At 43.9% G+C, this 26654-nt stretch overlaps 1 protein-coding gene across 3 annotated transcripts in view; it reads left to right on the forward strand.

Moving 5' to 3' along the window:
• Positions 1-1776: 1776 nt before the first annotated feature.
• The window catches only part of WWP1 (WW domain containing E3 ubiquitin protein ligase 1), a 94882-nt gene continuing 70004 nt past the window's right edge, over positions 1777-26654 (forward strand). Inside the window, exons 1-2 of one of the 3 annotated variants that reach the window (XM_090040270.1) lie at positions 1778-1998; positions 17474-17680. The gene's annotated coding sequence lies outside the window, so the exon portion shown is untranslated. Of the gene's footprint in view, positions 1999-17473; positions 17681-26654 lie in introns of all 3 variants that reach the window. The other 2 variants (XM_090040271.1, XM_090040269.1) reach the window with 2 other exon arrangements.

A 26654-nucleotide genomic window follows, 5' to 3' on the forward strand; every position in this document is an offset into this window, starting at 1 on the left:
ATACTTTATTTTACTTGCTAGCACACTCCCCAAAACAAGTCAAAACAAAAAAAAAAATCCTTAAGGTGTTTTATGCTTTACATGAAAACAAAACATTACCACAAACCTAGTTTTTAGAAGCCTGCTGAATATTACTTTCATAACATGTTATGGGTACCCTTTACATGAAGCTATCCATCCAATTAGGGCAGTTAGAAGACAATTTAGTGCATAATAGGAAGAGGTGGATGTAGGGAAGAGGCAAGCAAGCAAGAGGTATCAAGTACTGTATGTTAAAGTATTTTTGTAAAAATATACTAACTAAAAGCTATAAGGGGACACCCCATCCAGAACAGTATTTCCATATATTAGCCTGAACAGTTTGGTCCATTCACAGTAATTGTAAACTCCTTAGGACAGGAATGGCATCTTATTTTTGGACATAACTGAAAACATTAACCATATCTGCAACAAGCAAGCCACTGCGAAGTCATGAAGCACAGCTAAAAATGCTTATTAACACAAATTACAGATGCAGACCCCAATAGCAAAGTCAGAAAACAGGGAACTCAGTTACAGGGTACAGATTTTAGAACAAGTAAAAGGATAAATCCACAGCATTAGGTACCTTAAAGGAAAATTGTTTCTTGTGGATAAGCACCTTTTCAAAAGAAGAAGACACAAGTTCAGATAGATCCCATAGATCATCCTGGAGGCTCTGCAGGGCTGCCATCCTACACCTCACTGGCTCTCAACCTTTTTCAGCATGAGGCACCCTCCATGTTTGTGAATTGAGGGGCACCACATTTAAAAAACTAACTTATTTCAGGGCTCACCTCCTTGCAGAGGGGGCTGGGCAGTGAGAGCTGCCTTGCCCAGCCTGTGCCTGCACTTATCTGCTTGAGTCCTAGTCCTGGCTGGAGGTGCCCTGGTTGGGACTCACTGCTGGGCCCCATGAGACCAGCTGCTGCTCGCAGTGCAATAGTTCAGGACAGGATTTGGTTTTCCTCAGCCCCTTAAGTCAGTTTGCTATTTCCCTTAAGGCAGGGCTGCGATCTATGAAGTGAAGGCTTTGTGTTAAAAACAGGCCTCGGGTTTGAGGTGGTTATGGCTGACCCGAGCCCAAACCTGAGACACGAGAGCAGGCAGCCCTTGGGTTGTGCCAGCAACCAGCTGAGCTGAAACATTTTGAGTACTTTCCTCTTGCTTCCTGCGTGGGGCCTTCAAGTGGGCCCACGAGCTCTTTCTTCTATAGGATCCCAGCACAGAGGGAGAAATATCTTGCCCGGGACACCGCTTTTACCTTCCGGCTCTGCGGTCAGTTTAATTTATTAGGATTTTCAGGTGAGTGATCTTTTTTCTGGGCACTGTTTGCAGCAGATGTGTGATCCCCTCTCAGACCCCAGGGGCTTGAAGGGACCCCCACCAGGTCCCACTGGGGGAGCCCCCTACCCCTGCTCCCTCAGGGGCCAAGTCTCCTCACACCAAGGTCTCCCTACGGGGCGGGTATAGCTCAGCACCCCGTCCCCGGGACCCGCTGCTCACGCCGCCCCCTCCTCGCCCAGCGCGGCTTCAAACCAGACCCTGCAGCTTGAGCGGACCTGACCCTGCTCATCCCAGACCGCCCCGCCTCCCGATATGGAAGTTGGTTCAGTCCGGGGCAGGCGGTTACCGCACTCTTTTCCCTTGGTTCAATCCTCCCCCCCCCGGTTGCGAGGAAGTTGGTTGCGGCCGGGCGCTTCGCCAGGGTGGTTGTGGTCGGGCTCGGCCTGTCCGCGCGCGCGCACTCGGGCTTTGACGTAGGGAGGCCGGCGCGTGCGCGCTCCGGGCTCGGCCGTTGGGGGCGCGCGGCGCGGGGCGGCCCTGGCGCAGGGGCGGCCGTGGCGGTGGCTGCGCGTGGGCAGCCGATGCCGCCGCGGTGAGATGGCAGCGCCCCGCGAGGCGGCGGACCGGCGGCAGCGCGGCGCGCACGGCTGAGGGGACGCGGCAGCGGCAGCGGCTGTCGAGCTGCGAGCCACGGTAAGGACGCAAACAGGACAGGGCGGGACCCCCTGCCCGGCCTGTCACGGGGGTGACAGCGGCTTCCTCCGCTGCGGGGAGCGGGGCAGCCGCTACCCGGGCCGGGCCCAGCGCTGGGGCGGCGCCGAGCTGGGCTCGGGGTCGCCGCGTCAGCGAATAACCTTGTGTACTCCGTCTGGGGCGGGGGCGGGGAAGCCCCGGCCGCGCCCGCCGCCGCGGTGGGGTCCTGGGCGCTTGGCTGGAGGGGGGACGGGGCAGGAGGCGGCGATGTAGTGACATCGCTGTTTTGCTCCCCTTAAATGGGGAGCGGGGAGTCAGCTCTGGGGGGATGTCCCCTGCAGCCTGTCATCGCTGCCCCGGAAGGCACGAGGCTCTCCGGGAGTCCCGCGGTGGGGGGCTGCTCCTGCCCCAACTCCTGGTCAAGTGGGAGATCTGATGATAGCTCCAGTAGTCAGGCTTTTGAATGATAAAATACCTACAGATTGCTAGAACAGGCCTCAGGTCATTGCTTTTATTATAAAAAGAGCCTGGCGTGGGTTCCCCCAGTGTGTGTGGGGCTGTACGTTCACCACAGAAGCAAGATGCGCCTCCCGCTCTATGCCATCAGCTAATTGCGCTGCACAGCTAATTGCATGCACCACGTGCTTCGATGGCTGGCCCATCTGGATAAGAAAAGGATCATACGGATGCATGTGTTTGTAAGGGTCCTTCAGCCTTCGGATAAAGTTTTACAGACAGTCCCAGAAGTTATGTTCCTCCTTCCTTTGTGGGTTGTTGCTTGGATAGAGGTGACCAGAAGGGCTTACTTGCATACTAATGCAGGTTAGACACAGTGTGCTAAGGCCTAGTTTTACTACAGCAGTTCTCAGCCAGGGGCTGTGAAGTGAGGTGCCTTGAGATCCTTTCAAGGATGCCTTGTAATGTTAGGACTATTAGGCATGCGAACGTGATTTGCAAGATAAACCCAGAGATTTAAAATAGGAATCCATAATATTAAATATGTGCTTACTTGTTACAATCAAGTTTTTTGCAACAGAACAATTGCGTTATTATTTTTTTTAAGTAAAAAAAAAAAAAAAAAGAAGGAAAGGAAAAGTAAGGTGGTATTTTTGAGGGGTATCTTGAGTTTGAAAAGGTTGAGAACCACTAGTTTACTAGATTGTGCTATCATGTTGAATGTGGACTAGTAAAATGTGTGATGATTTGTATGTGTGAAACAAAAATGGATGCCAATGACACTTTATAGTATAAAGGCTTATACTTTGTTTATGACATTATTTTTTGTAAGTGAATGAACACATTGACTAGTGGTAATTTGTTAGAACCTTTTGGAAATATATAAATGGTAGTTTTGTGACTACTTATTGACTAGAGAAACCAGCTGGAAGACTGTGATCCTTGTATTGAGGGCTTGCTGATGAAGTCAGCTAGATATAAACTATGTTAATTTAGTGTTTCTGTGATTAAAAGAGATTCAAGGTATATTCACAAAATGAAAACAAAAAGCGTAGTTTAAGTTGTCAATGATCCCCAGATCTTAAAAAAAAAACCATGGAGTTCTTTTTTGGGACAAAATGAAAGAAGAAGTAGTACTTGTCTGTTCTTTCCCATCCTTCATTGTGTCATGAGGCCTGCCACATGGGAATACTCTCCGTGTCACTTTTTTCTTCTTCTCCGTCTTTGTTCTTTACTTTGCAGGAAAGGACAAGATGTGTTCTCCAAACCCTTCCTGTGTTACTTTTACTGACCGCAGCCCAGATTTGAAGTGGGAATGGGCAGTACATCTTGTCACTTCCCTTGTCTATCAAGCTCTACAGTAGCAAATGGCCTGAAATGAAAAAGAAGTTTTAGTAATTATGGATTGACAAATAAAACTGCAACTACTAAATACAAAAGGATATCAGTTATAAATTAAGGGCAGGAACTAGCTGTTGGGTGTTGCCTTAAAAAGGCAATTCTGAACACTTATAAAACTTTTGGTTGACCAATTTGATAAAAAGCATGCCACTCGTTAAAGCCAAAGGCACACACAGGAATTTTAAGGGGTTAAGGCTTTAAAAAAAACAATTTCCCACATTCAAAAAGAAGCTTTCCAAACTAAGTGGGGTTCTAACCTACCAGCTTTTTAAACTAATGTAAATTTCATTTAAGAAATACTAGATTGTTTTTAGGTTTGCTTCAAGTTGCACATGCAATTGGTGCAGTCTTTCTGAGTTTGTATGAAGTAGCTTGAGTGGAGGGAAGGTAAATGAGTTGTGGTCTGTTTCCCTAGTTTCATTATTATAAGATTCTGAAAATCAGCTATGAACTTACTCAAGAATCCTGTCAGTTTTCCCTGTTTTGCATTTTCTGAAAATTATGAACTAAATTTTACCAAATTGATTTTGTAAAGGATCAAGATATCAATCTCAGCAGAGAGCAAAGCACATCAGTGAGACAAACAGGATAAAATATGGCCTGGTGTATTAAGTAAACTAGATTTTTTTATATGTTGTTGTCATTTAGGAAGAAGGAAAATTTTGTGTGCTCCCCTCTTTTTTGAATATCCCTCATTTTTGCTTGCTTTCTTCCTCCATACTTTTTCTTTCTTTTTTTTTCTCCCCTCTCCTTTTCCTCTTTACTTCTTTCTGAATCCCACCACATTTCTCATCCTATATACTTTCCTGTTTAAATAGTGCAATAATTTATGTTGACTTATAAAAGGCTGCTATAGTTTCACTGTGTTGTTCACACCCCCATGTAATGGACATCAGGGTAGTTCATACCTCTTAGCCCTTATTTCAGACTGTTTAGACTTGGATAATACTGTATCAGTTATGTATGGGTTGATTGTGTGTATGTGGGAGCAAGAGTAGAAGAGGAGGCATTCTACTGGGAGGGCTAGAAGATGATAGGTTAGATTTGTCATGTTCTGTTTTTGAAATCTTACTGTAAACCAAAGTGATATTCAAAAGGAAGACCCTCTAAAACTAGAAGAGATTGTCAAATCGCCCTAAAAAAAGTAGGAAAGAAAGCTGCTTTCTTCCTGGGAAAGACAGCAGAGGGAGAGGCTTTCCTTCCCAAACAGAGATCCATAGAAAAGAAAAGTGTGGAGCAATACTTTCCTCTTTCCCAGTAGGTGAAAATGTTTGGGTTTTGTAGCAGGACTTTCCTTTTGGACTTGTTAAGTGGAGTGCCTTATCTTCTCATTCAGAGGTTCTGATACATTTCCAGAGACCTCTTTTAAGGTATTGTATCATTAGAGCTTCTTTTTAAAATAACCTACCTAAAACTTGCACATTTGTTATTTTAGAACAAATTTTTGCTTTACTTAGGACCTCACTTAACTAGAACCAGATTTCAGTGTACCTCTGTTTCATCATCATTTATTCAAAGATCAGCACTGCAGAAATGCTTGGGTTAAAGTGAAAAGGAGAAACATTAGTATTGCATATATATTCTAGGGTAAATCTTCAATCTCATGTTATCTATGGATAAACAATCTTTGCAGCTGGAAAGTAAGGGTAACATGACCCTTACTGTTAGTGATTATTGGCATAGGTAACCACATGTGCAAGTGTGCCTCTGCAACCAAAAAAGTGTAAGAAACAGCTTTTTTATTTTTTTTATTTTTATTTTTATTCCTTCAACTTGCTTTTATTTAAAAGCCATCATCTTATGCGAGTCCTAAAGGAATCGTGATATTGTAAAAGCACTATTAAAATCATGTTGGCAGAGGTTATGAACTTATATATGCTTTATAAAATATACTTTACAGAACTTATTCTTCACATTTTATAATATTAAGGTAGTACTGATTTGAAATTTGATTGAAGAATCTTTAATAAAAAAAGGTAAACACATGCTTTCTAAAGAATTTATCTACTTTTTCACTTCTGAATTTTGTTGTTGTTGACACGTTTTCCTTGCATTGAAGTGTTAAATCCAGTCTTTCTGATCTTTTTTTGTTTTCTACTTCTGGCAACAGAGGCAGCATATAATGATGCATTCTTTCTGAGCCATCCTTTATACCTCTTCATTTGCAAGCAATGTTAAATTTGATGTAGTCAGTGTGATCATGCTGATAACCATTTACTGCTCATATCAGCTGGTACCGTTTAAAACTAGGCCCTCTCCCTTGCTCATACTACTTTAGTCAAGAACTACTGCTTTAGTATGCCCAGATAGAAAATGGGATAATTCTGGTTCTTAAACTAGCTTCTTATTATCCCTATTTTTACTCCTCCTCTCTTGAAACCAAAGCAAAACTAAAATAAAACAAAAAATAGTTATTTGTCTTAAATGTACAGATTGCTGTTATATTATAAAGAAACTTTTTACTCTGTGTGTCTGTGTGTGTACACGTGCTTGTATGTGTGGTTTTTTTAAATACTTTTTTTCAAATTGTTACGGAGGTGTAGAAGATACAATTTTAACAAATGATAGATAAAAATCCCAACAAATTGTATACTAAAAATCAAACTTCTGTTGCAATGTATTTTAATTTTCTTTCAGAAAATAATTTTTGTCCTGATTTTATATGTTTTTTGAGTAGTGTATCTAGAGGTGGTTGCTCAAAATAAAGTCTTACTCTCATATATTGTGTGTCATGGGGGTATGTGGGGCAGGGTGGGGGTGGGGGCTGCCCGCCACTCCTGTCTGGGGCAGCCCACACCACGCTCGTGTCTACTCCTGCCCCAGCTTACAGGGCTCCAGCTTCTGGTCACTTTCTACCCATTTGGCTGCCCACAGGTGGATTCTCATTGTGCCAGGTGGCCTAGTGGGTGGAATGTGGTTGGAAACTAGAGCCTCACATACTGGGGCAGGAGCTGCCTGACTCTGTGTGTGGTGTCTGGCACCTGTCCTCATGGTCACTGCTGCTTCCACACGCTAACTACTACCAAGAGCAGTACAGCAAGGGTAGGGAGACGAGGAGCTGCTGGAGGCTGGGGTGGGGAACACGTGAGTGGTACCTGGGTAACGGCAGTTGCAGTGCTGAGAAGCTGTGCATGTTAATTGGCTGGGGTGGTGTAGTTGGTGGGTGCAGGTTGGGAATGAAGCACTGGCTGTCCAGGGTGGGAGCGTTGGGACTCAGCTCCACATGGAGTGCTGGAGGGGCAACTGCAAGCTGAATACAGTCAGTTGGCAGAATAGATCTGGCCTGTGGGCTGTATTCTGCATATCCCTGTCTTAAGTTTCTGAGAATTCAGATCAAAATCATGAGTGCTTGAGCTTTTTATGACTATAGGTGTGGGGCCCCACACCTATAGTCATGCATGCAAAGTGCAACTCCCATGGCACTGCACTTTGCATGCATGCCAATGGGGAGCAGTACATATTAATATAATTGAGTAGATCTGAAATTAAATAAATTTTGCTAAGTCAGTGAGATTCACTTCTTATTAGTCTGAATCATTTTGGGAGGGCAAAGGTAAATAGGAAGTGTAATAAATCAGGGATAGGGGGAAATTCAGGATTTGTTACTTTTTTCAAACTTGCATGGCATATTTAACTTTAGAGAACTGGAAAGAAATGTAAGCTTTCACAGTACTTGCCCAAGCATGTTGTTTTGCTAGTTCATATAAATCAAAGTACTGAAATGTCAACAAGTTATAAATATGAGTGAAAAGTGCTAACTTAATTAAATAAGTTCTAACTTTTAAAATAAACTTTAGTTTTTGAGAAGTGGCAAGGCAGTATCTGTTCATAAAATTATCCTGATGGTGCTGCTAATTGTCAGTGGAAGCACAGAAAAGTGGGAAAGTGAAGGAACAATCTGGACTGTCACACTTTTTCTCATCTTGTATCTGTTTAGTTTTTTTTTTATTAACTTTCAGTTCATCTCCTAATTTCTTTATTTTTTCACATTCCTTTCTACTCTTCCTAATGTTGTCTTCCTCTGCCATGCTTTCTGTTTGTTGATACTGTTTTGCTTTGTTTGGGATGGCAAGTCTTGGAAAGATCTACTTTTTTCAGGAAAGTAGGGAGGAAAGAGCTCTTGGTGTTCAATGCAGGGATAACGGTATTTTTAAGTAGTTTTTTTTAATGTAGGTTTGCTACTAGAGAACCAGTTCATCGTTTCACAGTAGCTAGGGTCAGGAGGGACCTGAACAGATCATCTAGCCTGACCCCCTGCCACAGGCAGAAATGAATGCTGGGTTCACAAGACCCCAGATAGGTGATCATCCAACCTCCTCTTGAATTTGCCCAAGATAGGGGCGAGGACCACTTCCTTGGGAAGTTGGTTCCAGATTTTGGCCACCCTAACTGTAAAATATTGCCTTCTGATCTCTAACGTAAACCTGTTCTCCATCAGCTTATTACCATTGTTCCTGGTCACCTCAGGTAGTGCTAGGGGGAAAAGGGCTCTACCTATTTGCTGTTGATCTCCCCTGATGAGTTTGTAGGCAGCCACTAGGTCCCCCCTCAGCTTCCTCTTGCTGAGGCTGAAGAGGTTCATATCCCTCAGTCTCTCCTCATAGGGCCTGTCCTGCTGCCCTCTCACCAAGTGGGTGGCCCTCCTCTGAACCCTCTCCAGGTTGGCCACATCCCTCTTGAAGTGTGGCACCCAGTACTGGACGCAGTACTCCAACTGCGGCCTGACCAAAGTCGCATAGAGGGGGAGTATCACCTCTCTGGACCGGCTTGAGATCCACCTTTGGATGCATGACAAGGTATGGCTGGCCTTGCTGGCTGCAGTCTGGCATTGGTGGCTCATGTTCCCCTTGGAGTGAGCAATGACTCCAAGATCCCTTTCCATCTCTGTGCTTTCAAGGAGGGAACTCCCCAGCCTGTATGTATGCTGTGGATTCCTTCTCCCAAGGTGCAGCACCCTTCATTTGTCTACGTTGAACTCCATCCTGTTCTCATCTGCCCACTTTTGTAGTCTGTCTAAATCTATTTGCAGCCTCTCTCCCCCTTCAAGTGTGTCCACCTCGCCCCACGTCTTAGTGTCGTCAGCAAACTTGGACAGCATGCTTTCCACCCCCTTGTCCAAGTTGCTGATGGAGATGTTAAACAGTGCTGGCCCGAGGACAGAGCCCTGGGGTACCCCACTGCTCACATCTCGTCAGGTTGAGTATAACCCGTCCACCCCTACTCTCTGGGTGTACCCCATCAGCCAATTTTTTACCCATCCAACTGTGTAGGCATCACTTGCTTAATTGCCACATTCGCTTAATTTATTGATGAGGATGCGGCGAGAGACAATGCCAAAGGCTTTTTTAAAGTCTAGAAAGACTATGTCCATGGCGACACCATCATCCAAGGATTTAGTCATCCGGTCATAAAAGGCAGCCAGGTTGGTCAGGCAGGACCTGCCTTTGATAAACCCACGCTGATTGCCCCTGAGCATGATCTCCCCTGGTGGTCCCCCACAGATGTGCTCCTTGATGATTCTCTCCAAGATCTTCCTGAGCACTGAGATGAGGCATACAGGCCTATAGTTACCTGGGTCCTCCCTCCTCCCACCTCCCTTTCTTGAAAATTGGGACCACATTAGCCAGTTTTCAATCCCCTGGCACCTGGCCAGATGACCACGAATGCTCATATGACCGGGCCAAGGGCTCTGCGATGACCCTGAATTGATTCATTTAAATTTATTTGGCCTGTAAAAAAAAGTCTGTTAAAATTTCTCATTAGAAGCTGTTAGAGAGTTTGAGACATTGGAGGTACAATTTATTGTTGGCTATATGACAGAAAACTGTGGTTCAATCGAAAGATGATGAAAGATTAATTTCAGAGTGCTTTACGCATTTATAGTAAGAGGAGTGAGTGGAAAAAATTAATGGCAGTGTTTTTAGATTGCATAGTTGTTTAGGCTATTTGCATAAAAACCACCAAGGGATGAAAGACCTGCAAGTAGGTGAATGAACAGCATGATAGTAGGTGAAATTCCATATTGACATATGAAAGGGAAGAGTAATTGGAATTATTTCTGTGCTTTGCTGGGGCCAAATTAACTGCAACTATTTATGAAAAACTGCTGGTCATCATTGTAAAGAGTTTAATGAAAATGTGTTTTATGTTCAGCAGTGGTCTGAAAAGCAGTGTTTTGTGTGTGTACATGTACGCACAGACACACACACACACACACACACACACACTTTTCTTGAAATATAATGCATAAAAGTATTGTTTAAGTCAGTTACATAATTTTACCTGGAATATTATTGTTTTAGTGCCTAGAAGTTGTAATCATGGATAGGGACACACAAGTGCTATAGAAATAAAGAACAAAAATTGCTTTGGTTCAGTTTCCTTCTAATCACAGAAGACTGGGGAATGCCTTGTGTGATATGTGACTAATTATAATAACAATAACAGTAATTTCTATGTGAAAATATTGGCACATTTTAATTTAAAGAGGAGGGAACATGAGCAAAATATAGAGAACAGAGAGTGTAATAAAGACTTACTATACCAGCCATGCCCTCTTATCCTTTCTAAATATAATTAAACAAATTGAAAAGCAGCATAACTAAGCTGATAGGGAAAAATGTGCTCTATAAAACTATTGCTGAGATTGATAAGTCTAGTAGGATTCAAAATAAGGTTTGGACTTCTCTACAGATAATGAGAATTTGTAGTTAAGTAAAAATAGAATAAAAAAATCAGGAATGGTAGTTCTTATACTTCAAGGCTAAACCAACCCCATATGGGATGAGGGAGAATTATTTCCTACAGGTAGGTTATTCTTGGGTCACAAACAGACATTTTCATTTATTCTGGGAGAAATGTCTTCCAAGTGTTTGAGGGATTTCTTGCAAAAGAGAACTGACTTTTTTGCAAGAAGTTAGATTGGACACCTCTGAAAAAGGTCTCCCTCCTCCTGATCCGACTTGAATGGCTGTATGTACCTCTTGGGTGTGCAGGACACCCGAAGTCTTTGCTTTCCCTCCCTCCAAGGGATATCAAAGTTTGACGGGTGAGGAACAAGGCCAGGTCTTGTTCCTGGCCTCCAGGGCTTTACATGCTAACTCCACTGCCCAGCTGAGTGGTATGGATGGGAAAATCGAAGTCCATAAGGCTGGGAACCAGGGCCAGGAAAACTGTCCCTGCACCAGTTGTCAGTCCTTTAGGCTTCAAAAACTAAGTGCTCTACCCAGCTGAGTGGGACATGCAGAGATTTAAAGCTGAGGAACTCAGGGCCAGGACTTGGGGTCAGGAATGCCTACTTCCTGTGTGTCTGGCTTTAAACCACCCCTTGTTAAGTCTGTCTGGGCTGTACACAAATCAGGGAACTGCCTATTGACATCCTGCGCTCTTTCTAGGCAAGGGAGCAGACAGGTTCTCAAGTAATGGGCTTGAGCAGACAGGTTCTCAAGTAATGGGCTTCTCTGGTTGGTGTGGGGGAGAAGGGGAGAGCATGGAACAGCCCTCTCATGTCCTCTCTCTGGAGAGTTCTCCAGCTCCGTAGCTCTCTAGCCAGGGGGTTGCAATGTACCAGCGCCCAAGTTGTTTTTCTGCCTAAAGAGAGCACCTGTTGGTGCCTAGAATTGGCCACTACAGGGTTTCTTGGATTTCTTCTGAGGCACTTGATACTGGATGCTGTCAGACAGCATTGACAATCTGATCTATTATGTATGAATCTACTATACTGATTCCAGTAGGTCAGTATTTTAAAAAGAATAGTTCTTGAAACTGAGGTCAGTAACAAAGTTTATCTTAAAGCTGTGCAAATTCACAACTACATTTAATTTTGGTTCCTCTCACTTATTAATGTTTCATTTTGTTTATGTAGAAGCTTGATTTTTTTTTTACTCATTTTATCAGGTTTGATTAGACTAAGACTGCCAGATTCTATTTTGTTATTTAAAGGTGGCTGAATGCAGAACTGGGGGGAAGGAGGGGAAGAGGGTAGGTGAGCGGCCAAACGTGGAGTGGTGGCAGCCACTGTGTGCAAGCTTCCCCCATGTCCGGCCGGGTGGGCGACACCTGCATGGCAGTGCAGGATGGTGCGTGGTGGCTCTCTGTCCCTACCTGTCTGCCAACATGTACCCCTTAGGGCCTTCTCAAGTCCCCCTGGGGGTATGTGTACCTCTGGCTGACAACCCCTGCTCTGTAGGTTATTGCTAGAATCCAGAATGACCTGGATGAATTGGAGAAATGGTCTGAAGTCAATTAGATGAAATTCAACAAGGACAAGTGCAAAATCCTACACTTAGGGTAAAATAATTGCATCCACAAATACTGGGTAGGCTGCTGTACTGCAGAGAGACCTTAGGGGCTTATAGTGAACCATATGCTGTGTATGAGCCAACAGTGCTCTTGTTGAGGAAAAACAAAGCCACCAACGTACTGGGTTGTATTAATGAGTGCCACTTACAAATCAAGGGAAGTGATTCTTCTGCTCTATTCAGCTCTGGTGAGGCCTCATCTGAAGTACTGTACTGTTTTCAATGTCAGATCCTGCAGCTGAAGAAATATGTGGACAGGTTGGAAAGAGCCCAGCTGAGAGTGGGTGGGGGGGGCGGGGAAGGAAGTTGCTCAAACCTCTAATCATGACTTATGAGGACAGACTGAAATAACTTATGTTATCTAGTCTGGAGAAGAGAAGAGGGGGATGTGGCGGGAGAGGATTTGAGAACAGTCTTCAAATACCTGAAGGGTGATTAGAAAGAAGATGGGCCAGATCTGGCCTACGGGACTCCCCGTAGGTCCAGAAATTTGGTGATGGGTGAACAGTGACAATTAATACTTTAACACTACCACTGATCCCCCACTGCCAAATTTCCAAGCTCTTTCTGGCTGGATTGGGCCATGGTGGACCTGCTGGACAGACCCGTGTGGCAGGATCCGGCCCTGATTGTACCAGCATCACGTGAAGGATTTGGGCCCATGGATGGACCTGGCATTGATCATAACTGTTCTTTGTGGCTGTAGGGGACAGGACTAGGAGAAATGGCCTCAAACTGCAGCAGAGAAAATTTAAGTTCCAACTACAAGAACGGTCAAACATTGGACCAGGCTACTTAGAGAAATTGTAGAATCTCCATCCTTGGAAATTTTCAAGAGCAGGTTAGACAGACATGGACTATAATGGTTTAGCTATGGATGATCCTGCCTTACATAGGAGGAAGGACTAGATGATCTCGTGATGTCTTCCAGCATGATGATCCTGTGAACATATCTTAGTGTCATACAGGCAGTTCCACTTCAAACAAACAAACAAACCAAAAGAAGAGAGAGGAAAAGAATGAATACCAAGCTTTCAATGCAAAACATTCAGATCAGAAAACCAAAGTTAGGTTTCATAGATTTCATAGACATCAGGGCTGGAAGGGACCTCGGGAGATCATCGAGTCCAGCCCCCTGCCCAAAGGGCAGGAAGTCAGCTGGGGTCATAGGATCCCAGCAAGATAAGCATCCAATTTACTCTTGAAGGTGTTCAATGTAGGTGCTTGAACCATCTCCGCTGGCAGACTGTTCCAGACCTTGGGGGCTTGGACACTAAAGAAATTCTTCCTTATGTCCAGCCTGAAACGGTCTTGCAGGCGTTTGTGACCGTTCGACCTCGTCATCCCTTGGGGCGCTCTGGTGAACAAACATTCCCCCAGATCCTGGTGGTCACCCCTGATAAACTTATAGGTGGCCATCAGATCACCCCTGAGCCTGCGCTTTTCTAGGCTAAAGAGTCCCATGTCTCTCAGCCTGTCATCGTAAGATGTGTTTTCCTGACCTCTGATCATGCGCGTGGCTCTCCTCTGGACTCTCTCAAGCTTCTCCACATCCTTTTTGAATTGTGGAGCCCAAAACTGGACGCAGTACTCCAGCTGTGGCCTCACCAAGGCCGAGTACAAGGGGAGAATGACGTCCCGGGATTTGCTCGAGAAGCATCTATGGATGCACGCCAGCATTTTGGTCGCTTTACTAGCCGCAGCATCGCATTGGAGGCTCATGTTCATCTTGTGGTCAGTGATGACCCCCAAGTCTCTTTCTTCTGTAGTGCTATGCAACGTAGCACTGCCAAGCCTACAAGGAAGCTGCAGGTTTTTCCTCCCAAGGTGGAGAGCCTTGCATTTTTCGGTGTTAAACACCATCAGGTTTTCGTCTTCCCATTTGCTGAGCTTGTCTAGGTCAGCCTAGATCACCCGCCTATCTTCTGGTGTGGATGCTTTGCCCCAAAGTTTGGCGTCATCGGCGAACTTGCTCAGTCCACTCCTGACTCCAATGTCCATATCATTAATGAAGATGTTGAACAGGATGGGTCCCAGGACAGAGCCTTGAGGGACCCCACTGGTCACAGGGCACCACGATGAGCGACTGCCATTGATTACAACCCTCTGGGTCCGACCACGGAGCCAATTTCCCAGCCAGCGTATCGTGGTGTAGCCAAGGCCACAACTGGCCAGGTTGGCCAAGAGGTGATCGTGGGATACCAGATCAAAGGCTTTTTTGAAGTTGAGATATATGACATCAATCTCTTCTCCCTTGTCCAGGTGATAGGTCACCTGGTCATAGAAGGAAATGAGATTGGTCAAACAAGACCTACCCGCAACAAACCTGTGCTGGCTATCCCTTAGGATGTTAGCCTGGGCCAGTCCATCAAGGATGGCCTCCTTAATAAACTTTTCTAAGATCTTCCCCAGGATAGAAGTCAGGCTAATGGGCCTGTAGTTAGCCGGATCCACTTTCCTCCCTTTCTTGAAGATCGGCACCACATTGGCCTTCTTCCAGTCTTCGGGCACTACACCAGAGCGCCAGGAGTTTTCAAAGATCCGTGCCAGGGGCTGGGCTATGACACTCGCCAGCTCCTTGAGTTCCCTGGGGTGCAGATTGTCAGGGCCAGCTGACTTGAAGGTATCCAGCTTCTCATTTTAACAGTGTTTATAACTGTTAAAGCATGTTAATTTGCAGCAAAGCATAATCTTTAGCATGTGTGTGGTGCTGGGTGGAGGCAGGCAGTGCAGGACTGACCCCACACTCTTCTTCTTCCCCAGAGCCATAATCATGAGCACCTCTGCACCAGTGAATGAAGTTTCATTTATTTCATCCTTTTCCATCAGGCCTTCTGGTGGCAAGGATACCAGAAGGACTTTTGCGGTATGAAGGTTAAAGGGAGACATGGTTGATCCAAGAACTTCATAGTGGTCCAGACAAGAATATTTCTTGACGTAACTTGCATGTATGTAGCCAAAACTGATTCTATTTAAGAGGATTGTTTGGTCTCAAATAATCTGTTAAAACAAGCCACCTTGCTTTAGCTGTGGAGACTTTTCCTTGACAGCTTGACTCCTGATGGGGAAGCGCTTTATTGTTGTTATATCTTCAAACGGATTGTTCGAGTTTCTTTGAAACATTCAGTATAAGGTTTTGCAAAATATACATGAGAGAGTTCTGGTGTGTGGTGAATGCTGACCCACTCAGAATTGTTTTTATTATTGCATAAACCTACAATGCTGGTTTTCATATTCAGCTTAAGATATAATAGGGACCAAATCAAAATTTCTATACAGGTTCTTGCATGGGCAACTGGCGCCTCTCGAGTCAGTGGGGGTACGGGTCTGTCAGCGACCAGGGTGGGGTCGCCCCATGGCCAGTCTCACTGACCTGGGGAGTGGGGGTGTCCCCTGTGGCCAGTTGCACTGACCCGGGGTGGGGAGGGGCAGTCCACCAGGGTTGATCTCACTTACTAAAAAGCAGCTGCGGTGCTTCCCGAAGTTGCTGCGGGACTTCCAGAAGTGGAAGCCACTTTTGCTGGCCAGTGCTGGCGCTCCTGCCTTCCCCCCATGCCCATTACCTAAGCAGCAAGAGTGGTCATCAGGGGGTGCATGTGCACCTCCTACATGTCACCACTAGGTTCTTGATGTAAGAGAGCCAAAATTCTTCCACTACAGGTAGGAGTTTTTTCTGATTAATTTTTTAAAAGAAATATAGGTACTTCCCCTTTCTAGGAGGAATATGGCTAAAGCTAAACTATGATGTATTCGGCTCATAGGAAAACGTACATCCGTCTTTGGTGGTGGCAGTATTAAGTTAAATAGTAGTACTAAAAAGGTATCAGAAATCAAACTGGCAGGCTAGTACTTCTCTTTGAGGATAAAACTTTTTCGTGCTGACAGTTGGTGGGAGAAGCTTTTAAGTAAAGCATTAGATTTCATTGGGATTCTGAGAGCTTCTACAACATGGGAGGGATGCCAATTAAAGAAAAAACCCCCTTAGATTCTGAATTTAGTACTTTATCCTCTTTTGTACATTTTAGAGTGAAAGATTCAGCCCATTCAATACTGATCCCTTGTTTGATCACAGAAAGCTTCAGCCAGAAGGGCCATGGCTTCTTTTGGACTGCAGTAGATTAAAAAACTGCCATTGCATGGAGCCAAATACAGTTGGTTTGTTTCCATTGATGGTGAAATTGTCTGCATCCTCTGTTTCTTTTTTGGCTGTGCTGTTTGTGAAGAATGTGAGTAAAGTGCAAAATTTCTACTTCCTCATTCTACCAAAATTTTTAGTTTGTTTTATAGTAGGGGTGTCAAACTTATCTGGCACCAAAACTCGTATGTGAGTTGCTGGCCTAGCCCATGGGCTGGATCAGGACTACATACATGAGCCAGAGCGCAAGGCTGGTCTAGCAGGGTGTTGAATACAGCGCACACCCCATAGTAGCTCCCAGTGCTGCATGTAGCATGTGTAGTCTCTCCAGCCACACATACCACATGCAGAATGTGCCAGCTCCACTCCAAGGAGGAGGGGGCAGCCTACACATACAAGCTGCCCATACACTGGAACCAGTGCACAGGGCCAGTCCAGTGGGGTGCTGCATGTGTCTGTGCCAGCCCTGCATGCAGCAAACAGCACAAGCTCTGTAACGGAGCCTGTTCATGCTGTGTGTGCTGAGAGATGCTGAAACAGCTAGAAGCTCAGCAGCTACATGAGGGCTGGCCTGAGGCCCTGCATCCTGGATCTGGCATGTCCTGATTTGGACTAGTACAGAGCCAGCACTTAGGGCTGGTTGGTGTAGGCAGTGCATGCAGCCCGCACCCTGGACTGGCCCCCTGTACTGTGTGCAGCACCCCTGGTGCTGGGTCAAGCCTTCATTCTTGATGGGTGCCACAGTCTGGATCATAGGGTTCCGTGGGCTAGAGAATCTGGTCCGTGGGCTGGATGTTGGACACCCCTGTTTTATACTGATTCCACTGGTGCAAGCTGCTGGATAGCTTTTCCTGAATGCTGTTTTAAGTGTTATGATGGTCAGTTGCGTGTTCTGGTTTTTGTCTTGTGTTGTCATGCTGTCCCTACTTTTCTCAACATCTATTCTTGTGCTTTGTTGGGAAGAGGTGGCTTTAGTTCTCTCCTCTTTTGAGCTAGTTTTGGCCCTTCAAAGTCCAAATTTTTTAGATGATAATTCCAGCTATTAGAACAGTGGTGAACGTAACAGAAGCCAGAAGTGCAGTAACTCAGAAAATAGTTCTGGCCAAATGTACGCAGTCATGTATTATTTTTTTGTCTGCAGCGCCCTGTTGGGTCTGCCTCTTATGTTTTGCTTTTTTCATAGGAGTGACTAGTGGCTAGAATTTGGCCTACTCCAGGGGAGCGTGCCTCAGGCTTTCAGTGGCATCCTCACAGAAGTGAGACTCTGATACATATGGAACAAGAATTCAAGAAGTAGCCTGCCAAGATTTCTTAAGCTGCATGGACCCTTAAAGAGGCTTTTCTTCATCCACCATCACCTGCAGCTCCTACAGTTTCCAACTGAAAATGAGTGCGTTATGTACAGTTTGTATTGTATGTTGGATCTTTATTCTAAGCCTAACTTCTTTCTATATTGAACCTCTCTTCCATGCTAGCCTGGCCTTGGGGGCACTAGGCTAAGGAGAAATATGATAAAATTCAAGCTTTTTTTCATCAGAGCAACACCTCTAATAGCAGCCTTGAAATTAACAGAAGCTATCGTTGGTAAGCAATTCTTCATGGACATTTACATTATAATCAGCCGTAAGGTGTGAAGACTTAAGCCGGAGACCTGCTTCTAGTAACAGTGTCATCTAAATAGTTAATTGTGGGGGGAAAAAAGTGGAAGGCTCTTCCTACACAAAATTGCAGGCATGCTTAAATCAGTTTAGGCAGTACCTTTAATGTTAAAGTCAAGCAGTTGGTTCTGTTTGCATTTAAATATCTTGCCTTACCTTTGGGCATCTTAAGTGACTTACAGTATAGCCTTTTAAGAATAAACCTTTGCTGTCATACTTACCAGGTTATCTGAACTATATTTGGGGGGAAGAACTCGGATAAGATGAGGGCAAATAAGTTCTCTAGTCTTAGTATCAAATTACTGTTTGTGAACTGCAGAGAATACAGCAGTGGTCCTATTCTACTTGATGAGGTTTCAGCCATTTATGTGCACGTGACATCTAACCCTCTGACTTACCTTGTCTACTGAAGTAGATGTCAACCATGTGAGTCTATAGTGAGACCAATTTTCAGCTTGAACCATTCATATATCACAAACTGAATTTGGGGAAAATGGGAGCTAAATCAGCAAGTCTTTTGAAAATGTGTTATATGGTTCTTTCTGTGAACAAACCTTTGTAGAACAGTCCAGCAGCAAACCAGATATTTTTCCTTGAATTAACATTCAAATTCTCAAGAGTACACAATACCCAGGCTCTTTTTCCTTTGGATATGGCATATAATTTGAATATAAAGATGTCCAGCATGGATATCACCAGAGCTCTAACAACTGTGTCCCCTCAATTTGAGAATCGCACAACCAGGACATCACAAGCGACTCAGTCTGGCCATTTTAACTTGAGAAGATCTTTAGTGTTATGATGAGTGCACGTGTGATTCAGTGCACCAGTTTGCAGCCAAAAACCATGTCCATGTTTTCTGCAATATCACCAGCACTTTTGGAATTTGACTTGTGTCACTGCTTAAGTCTAGGATTTTTCTTGCAGACTGACACTGCTTCATGGCCCAAAGAGGTCGTCAATACCCTCTTTTTTTCCTTGAATTTCGTTACTGAATATATGCAAACAGTGATGCTCAACAGTTAGCTGGTATCCCACTTTGAACTAAATAGAACTTTAGTAGGACTAAGAAACATCAGTTCAGAGAAAAGAACATTACAAATTAAATGAATGCCATTGGAACTAGGAAAGAAGACATGTTTGCTAGACTTTAGATATGAGTGGGATTCAGAGGACTTCTGAAACTGGAAGAAAGAAAATTTTTCCCCCTTAGTCTCATAAATGAAATATATTTAAACAACTGTTTGGGTGGAGAAGAAAAAATATTAAACTCATTGTTCCTGTGGAGTTTTTCAGTGTCTGCACTCTTGAGATTAGTTGCAGTACTATCTTCTGTCATTGGTGGTGGCAGTCCCTTGAATCAAGGATGTTCTCTACCGTGGCTTATTGATAGAACTTGAGGTGACTTAAGAGTCCAGGGTCCTTGAGCCACAGACACATCTACAGAAGTTGCAGGTCTCTCTGCAGGGGAGAATTGACCACAGGCTAGGATTTTGCTTCTTTTCCTTCCTCCACTCTTCTCTGCTATGAGGGCAAGATGCTTTATCGCAAAATGGACTGCTGTTTGGTTGAGATTATGGCACCATTGGAATTGATTAGCAGCCAACTCCTCCCAGCTCTTGATGTCTGCATCTGTTTTCTTCAGATATACCTTCAGTGTGTCATTGTAGTGTTTGCTCTGGCTATTACTAAGCTGGGAGTAGAGCACTTGCTTTGGGAGTTGAGCAGGGTGGATAAAAGTCAATATTTTTTAAAACTGAGAAAATTGAATTTTTTAATTTAAATTGAATTTTTAAAATTTAATCTTTTTAAAAAATTGAAGATGGTTGTTTTGAAAAAATAAACCTATATAAAGTTAGTTTTAATTTAAGACATAATAAAGCTCAAAGATATCATGGCATAAGGATTATAACTTCTAATTGTATACTATTTGAGACAATATATTCATGTAACCGTTTTAGAAAAGTTTTATAAATAGATCACAACAGGCCAAGGACTATATTTGGGAACCCCATAAGATTGGGCTTCTGAGACTTCTCTATAGATTAGTAAAGATTAAAGAGAGCCACTCTCCACAATGGAACTCAGTGCTCAGTCTAGAAGATCCCATTAAGCTCCTCTGTGATGCTTAGTTTTAGTTCTCAAACTGGATTTGTGTTTCCAGAGTTAACTTCCTTGTTAACAGCAGTATATGGAAATTAGAGATAATAGACTTGATTATCTACCCATGAGCCCTCTTGTCTTTCTACAAGTTTGTGTACAGAGTCAAGCTCTTACCTCTCTCTAAAGTGCAGTTTCAAGAAGTTGAATTAATAAAGGATATCAATCAACAAGAAAGTTTGTTTTGTAGAAAAGGGTGATTTAAATTGAGGCTTCCTGACCAGTGATTTAAAATAGTGATTTAAATCAATTTGATTTAAATCAAATCCAGCTTGGAGTTGAAAGTTAGGCATCCGCGTGTAGTGTTGGTTCAGCAAAGTTGGTGCTTGAGGATCACTGACTCAATGCTGGTAACATTATTAACAAGTGCACATGTGCACTTGTGCTGGATCTCCTCATCACTGTTCATCCTCTCAAACAAGTGGCTATTCAGGTAAGGGAGGTGCTCAACTACCTCCAGGGTTTTTCCCTCAATAGTAATTTGGGGAGAGGTTTCACTGGTGGAGCACTTCAGTCTTCTCAGCGTTGAGATAGAGGCCCAAAGTTTGGCTGGCTTCTCTGAAAAGATCCAATACAGCAAGGGTAGGCAATGTTTTTTTGGTTGGAGTGCCGAAAAAACCACAGTGTCTATTTTGGAAGGTGCTGGAGTGTCAACATGCTGGAGCCCGGAGCAGCTGTTTGCAGGCTCCCAGCTGCAGCCGGCCCATGGAACCCAGTCTGCTTGCAGCAGGGCTTGTAGCCTCCCAGCTGCCTGGTGGGAGCAGCCTGGGTTCTGTGACTGGCAACAGCTGCTTAGAGCCCGGGCTGGTGGTGGTGTGCCGAGCAAAATGGCCATGCGTGCCATGCTTGGCATGCGTACCGGGGGTTGCTGACCCCTGCAATGCAGTCTGGAGGTTTTCCACAGTGTGTGCAAGGATGGCACAGCCTACAGTGTACTGAAGATCAAGGATGGTTTTGAGTACTTTGGTTCTTGAGCAGCAATATTCCAAATTGGAGAGCTCGCCATCCATTTGGTATTCAATGTCAGTTCTGGCAGGAAGGCAGTCTGTAATTAGAACCAAAGTGACTGTCAAAAAGTGGAGAACAGAGTTGGGGCAATGACACATCCTTGCTTGACCCCAGTTTGGATGACAAATGCATCTGTGTCTAATCTGTTACATAAAACGGCCATAATTATCTGGTCCTGGAGAAGCCACAGGACTTTGAAGTTCTTCTCAGGACATCCAAATCTGGCCAGTAGGATTCCACAAGGATTCATGATTGATGGAATCAGAGGTTTTAGTGAGATCAGTGAAGGCCATATACAGGTCCTGGTGTTGTTCTCACCACGTTTCTTGGACCTGTCAGGCAACAAAGATCTTGTCGGTCGCCTCATGGGGTGGTCTGAAATCACTCAAATTCCAGCAGGACTTCCTTAGCAAAAGGTTAGAAGACAGTTCAGGAGGATGCAAGCAAGGATTTTCCCCTGCTATGGAAAGGAGGGCAGTATCTCAGTAGTTCCCTCACACAGACTTATCTCCTTTCCTGAAGATAGTTTTCTGTGATAGAAGCCTGCACATGGCTTTATTTAATGTGAGGAAGCTGGTACACAAATAGCAACCAGCCTTGACAAGGTGGAGATCTGGGCTTAGTGGCAAGGGCAGATGGTAAGAACTTTAGATGACAGGAGACCATCTTGCTGCAGCTTTCTTCCACCCTTACAGCCATTGAGATTTTGACTGTGGTTTGTCTAGAACCTCCCTTCAGGTCTGTTTACCATGGATGACCCTGTAGGAGATTGTTATGCCTAATTCCAGAGCTGTGCCTGAGTATGTTGTATTGGTATATGTATATATGTATTTAAATAAGGTTTTCCAGGATATGTCTAGCTATTTTTTTACAAGAGCTTCAACAGCATGGTAGAATACAACAAATGCTGCTTTTTAAAGAAGTGGAAGTATTTATGTAACTATACTGAAATTAAGTACTAATTGCCTTTAATTTTATGTTTTTCACACTATAATTTTGTGTCTATATTTTTAATTCACCCCACATGTTTTAAGTTAAAATAAGTTATAAGTCAGGATGAGGAACACTGACTGACTTGTTTTCTCTTTTGGACTCTGTATGCTTAAGTGTGTTTTAACATTTCAAAAGCTACATGAAAGATCTTAAATAACTAAAGGTTCTTGGTATGTATGGAAACATAAGTTGTTTTTTTTCTTCTTACTACTTAAACCAGGTAACTTGAGGCCTGATCATATTAGGGCTAAGCCTTACAATGAGTCATAGAGAAGTAGGGCTGGAAGGGATCTCCAGAGGTCATCTAGTCCAACCCCTGAAGACCCATCAATAAATTAATAATTTAATAAGTAATACTTGACAATTCTAGAGTACTTTTCCTGCGAGTGTCCCAAAGGGCTTTGCAAGCATTAGCACCCTAGACAGTATTATTTGTATTACCTTCCGCAACATGGGTGTCCATAGACATAAAGCATGTTTGCAGAGCTAATGAACAAGAAGGTTGGTAGGTTCATCCTAACACCTCTCCCCAGAAGGTATTCCTGCTGTGCAGACAGGCTGGGCCAAAGGGGCAACCACAAGTTAGGGGAAGACTGAAGGCAGCCCCACTCAAGGTAGGGTAGGGATACATTAACCCCAATCTCAGAAGCACTTCTAGAGGCCCTGCTGGCTTGCCCGAGTAAGCATGAAAGCTTGAGGCCCACTAAGATACATGATGCCCTCCCATCTTCAAGATGCAGGGGGACCTGGCTTCTGCCATCTGGGTCTCCTTACCAGAGCTCTGCTTACTTTTATGTTCTGGTCAATGGAACAGGTTGCCGTATACTTAGTTATTGCCTTAGTCAGGGAGAGGATTGAAATTAATGAACGCTGAGTGCAATAGAAAAGTTAAATGTAAATATGTTTTTATGATTAGGGTCAGGATATATAATTGAAAAAGATCATTCACATTTGGTATACCTTCTAACTCCATGCTTTGGCATGGAGTTGATCTAGGAAGTGTATTATAATTTGTTCTTCAGTTGGCTTTATATAACATAGTTATTAGTTAAGATTCTGCTTCATGGGTATCTCTGTACGTTGTATACTTTATGTATTCTGCTTAAAGTAATTCAGGAAATAACTTTAAGGTTTTTATCCTTAGCCAATTTCTCATAGTTCCTAAACTGATTGATTGCTCATTTATTCTGAAGGACAAAAACAGTTGAGATCAAAAAGAGTTAGTAGATCATAATGCAAAATAATGATGTCTACTATACTTAAAGTATCTCATGTCCAATAGAACTTTAAGGTCATACCATGAGAAGAAGAATTTCTCCATTTTTGATCATCTCTCCATTAACGGATTTTCTTTTTCACATGGATTTACTTGCAAGTAAGAACAACAGGAACTACCTTATTCCCATAGCTTGCTTCCTATAACTTAAACTGGAGAAATGGCTTGAAATGAATCAGATAAGATTCCTTAAGAACAAGTGCAAAGACCTGCAATTGACATGGAATAATTGCATGTACAAATGTAGATTGGGAAGTGAATGGTTAGGCTGCAGTACTGCAGAGAAGGATTTGGGGTTACAGTAAGCTGAATATGAGCCAACACTATGTTCTTGTTGCAAAAAAACAAAAAAGACTAACAGTATCCTGGGTTGTATTAACTGGAGCATCACTTGCAAATCAAAGGAAGTGATTCTTCCTCTCTGCTTGGCACTGGTGAGACTGGAATAATGTGCCCAAGCCCACACTTCAAGAAGGTTATGGACAACTTGGAAAGAGTCTAGCACAGAGCAACAAAAAGTGATTAGGGACCTGGGAAGCAAGACTTATGAGGACAGGATGAAAGAGCTAGGGTTATTTAGTCTGGAGAAGTGAAGACTAAGGTGCACTAGATAAGTCTTCAAGTACCTGAAGGGCGACTGTAGAGTGTATGGAGATGAGCTTTCCTCTGTGGCTGTAGGTGACAAGACTAAGCAATGGCCTCAAGCTGCAGCAGATGAAATCTGGCTTGGAGATTAGGAGGAACTTTTTTATTATGAGGGTGGTTAAGCATTGTAACAGACTACCTAGAGAAATTGCAAAATCTCCATCCTTGGGAGTTTTCAAGAGCAGGTTAGACAGTCACTTAGCATGACTGTTCCTTAAAAAGGCAATATTAAGGGTACAATAGCATGTTAACCTGATGCAAACAATAGTAGCTTGGGTAACGAGTGGGTCTAAAGCAGTTTTTCACCAAAAACAAACAAAAAAAGGACTAAACTCAGTTGTATTACTAAGGATGAGAGAGAGTTAGTATGAGCATATAAGGATGAAATCAGGAAGGTTGGGGCACAAACTGAGATACAGCTAAGGAGCTTAAAAGCTTTCTGTAAGTTTAGAAATAAAAGGAATAGCTGAGTGTAGGTCCCTTATTTAACAGAGAGGAAGCTGATATTGGACAGCACAGAGAAGGCTGATAAGTTTAATGTACTTTTATGTCACTTTTCACAGAAAAGTTCAACAGTCAAGTGACAAGTATATTTAACAGTAAGGATAAGGATGGAGTTGGATAACTATCCTAGTGTAGAAAAAGAATAGGTGAGAAAATAACTTGGCGATTTTCAATCAGTGAGGTTTGAGATTCATCCTAGAGCAGGGGTTGGCAACCTATGGCTTGCTTCAGAGCTATTCTGTCTGGCCTGTGAAGCTTGAGGCCTCCCTGATGTTTTGTCAGTGGGAGGCTTCACCCATGTGTTAAGGCAGGGAGAAGCCACAATGGTCAGGTGGAAATGTCCAGCCTGCCTTGGACTAAATTTGGTAAATTTGGCCTGCTGCTTCTCTGACTCTGATCTTAGAGTATTAAGGGAATTGGCAGCTGTAATTGTAGAACGATTGGCTTTTAACTTTGAGAACTCAGGGAAAGTTCTAGAAGACTGGAAGTGCATAAATGTGGTGACCACCTTGACTTTTATCAAAGATTTTGGCACTGATGTTGATGACATTCTTTTTGGAGAGCCCCCATTCTGGTATGTTTATGTTGATAATGTACTCAGGTTTTCATATAATAAATATGTTTCTCCAAGTTTTCTTTCTAAATCCCCATGCTCATTTGAGGGAGTCCCACTTGTGCTTCTTTTAATGTAAAAGAGTAACCAATCTGTTTTTTGGCATGGACTCCTCTCCCTGTGACTTCAGATTACCAGGAAGTGCTTCCAACCTTCCAGTTGCATAGATTTCTAGGGTTGGAAGGGACCTATTAGATCACTGAGTCCGACCCTCCGCTCTGGGCATGAAAGAGTCCTGGGGTCAAGTGACCTCAGCCAGCTGCTTGTCTGACCTACTCTTAAACACCTTCAAGGAAGGGGAAAGCACGACATCCCTTGGGAGTCCATTCCATATTTTGGCAACACTCACTGTAAAGTATTTCTTCCTGATGTCCAATCTAAATCTCAAACAGTTGCGCCAGTGGTTTTGCTATGACACTGGCTAATTCCTGTAGTACCCTTGGGTTAAGATCATCAAGGCTTACTGGCTTAAATACATCCAACCCCTCCAAGTGCCCCATTAGCAGGTCAGTGCTAACCGTTGGTTGATTGGTATCTCCCTCAAGCCAGACTAAAGTCTCATTGGGAGTTGTGTTTGTATCCGTGTCCAGGAACACGGATGCAAAGAAATCATTTAAGAGCTGCTCTGACCATCCTATCTGTTATGAGTTGCCCTAGTCCATCCTGTAGTGGCCCTATGCTACCCTGCGCCGCCTTCTTGCTCCCTATGTGCTTAAAGAAGGACTTTTTGTTGCCCATAATCTTTGTTGCCGGCCTAAGTTCTGTTTCTGTTTTGGCCTTCCTCACTGTTTCCCTCCAATGGCATGCAACACTGATGGCATCCAAGGGATGCTGTGATGCCCCCTAGTGGCTGCTTTCTCCTGCTCATTTTCCCAGGATCTCACTTTACTCGCTTGCCTGTCACACCTTGATGTTAAAAGATAATATTAAAAGATAATGAGGGGAGGCTGCCCTCTGAGGCGGGTGAGCCTATGGTGTTTGCTATCTCTCTCTCTCTCTCTCTCTCTCTCCCTCCCTCCGTACTCGTTTCTAAGGCCATAGTTGCCTTAAAGACTATATTTATGGCCTCTTTCCGTCCCTTGAGTCATGCCTATGCTTTGCAGGTGTCATGTGGTTGCCACTTCTGGTGTGTCTAGATGTGTTCAAGTCAGCAGGTCCTGACGATCTCCACCCCAGAGTGCTGAGGGAATTAGCAGAGGTCATTGTGGGACCCCTGGCACAGGTTTACGAGCACTCATGGTGCTCTGGCGCGGTACCAGAGGACTGGAAAAGGGCCAATGTGGTCCCCATTTTCAAAAAAGGGAGGATGGAGGACCCAGGAAACTACAGGTCTGTTGGTCTTACCTCAGTCCTGGGGAAGCTCTTTGAGAAGATTATCCAGGAGCACATGTGCGAGGGACTGGCAGGGGAGATCATGCTTAGGGGCAAGAACATGGGTTCATTTGAGGCAGGTCCTGTCAGACCAACCTGGTGGCCTTCTCTGACCAGGTCACAAAATCCTTGGTCG

The sequence above is a fragment of the Crocodylus siamensis genome, chromosome 3 (genome assembly GCF_052110815.1).
Source record: "Crocodylus siamensis isolate JL-2025a chromosome 3, ASM5211081v1, whole genome shotgun sequence".
NCBI lineage: Eukaryota > Metazoa > Chordata > Crocodylia > Crocodylidae > Crocodylus > Crocodylus siamensis.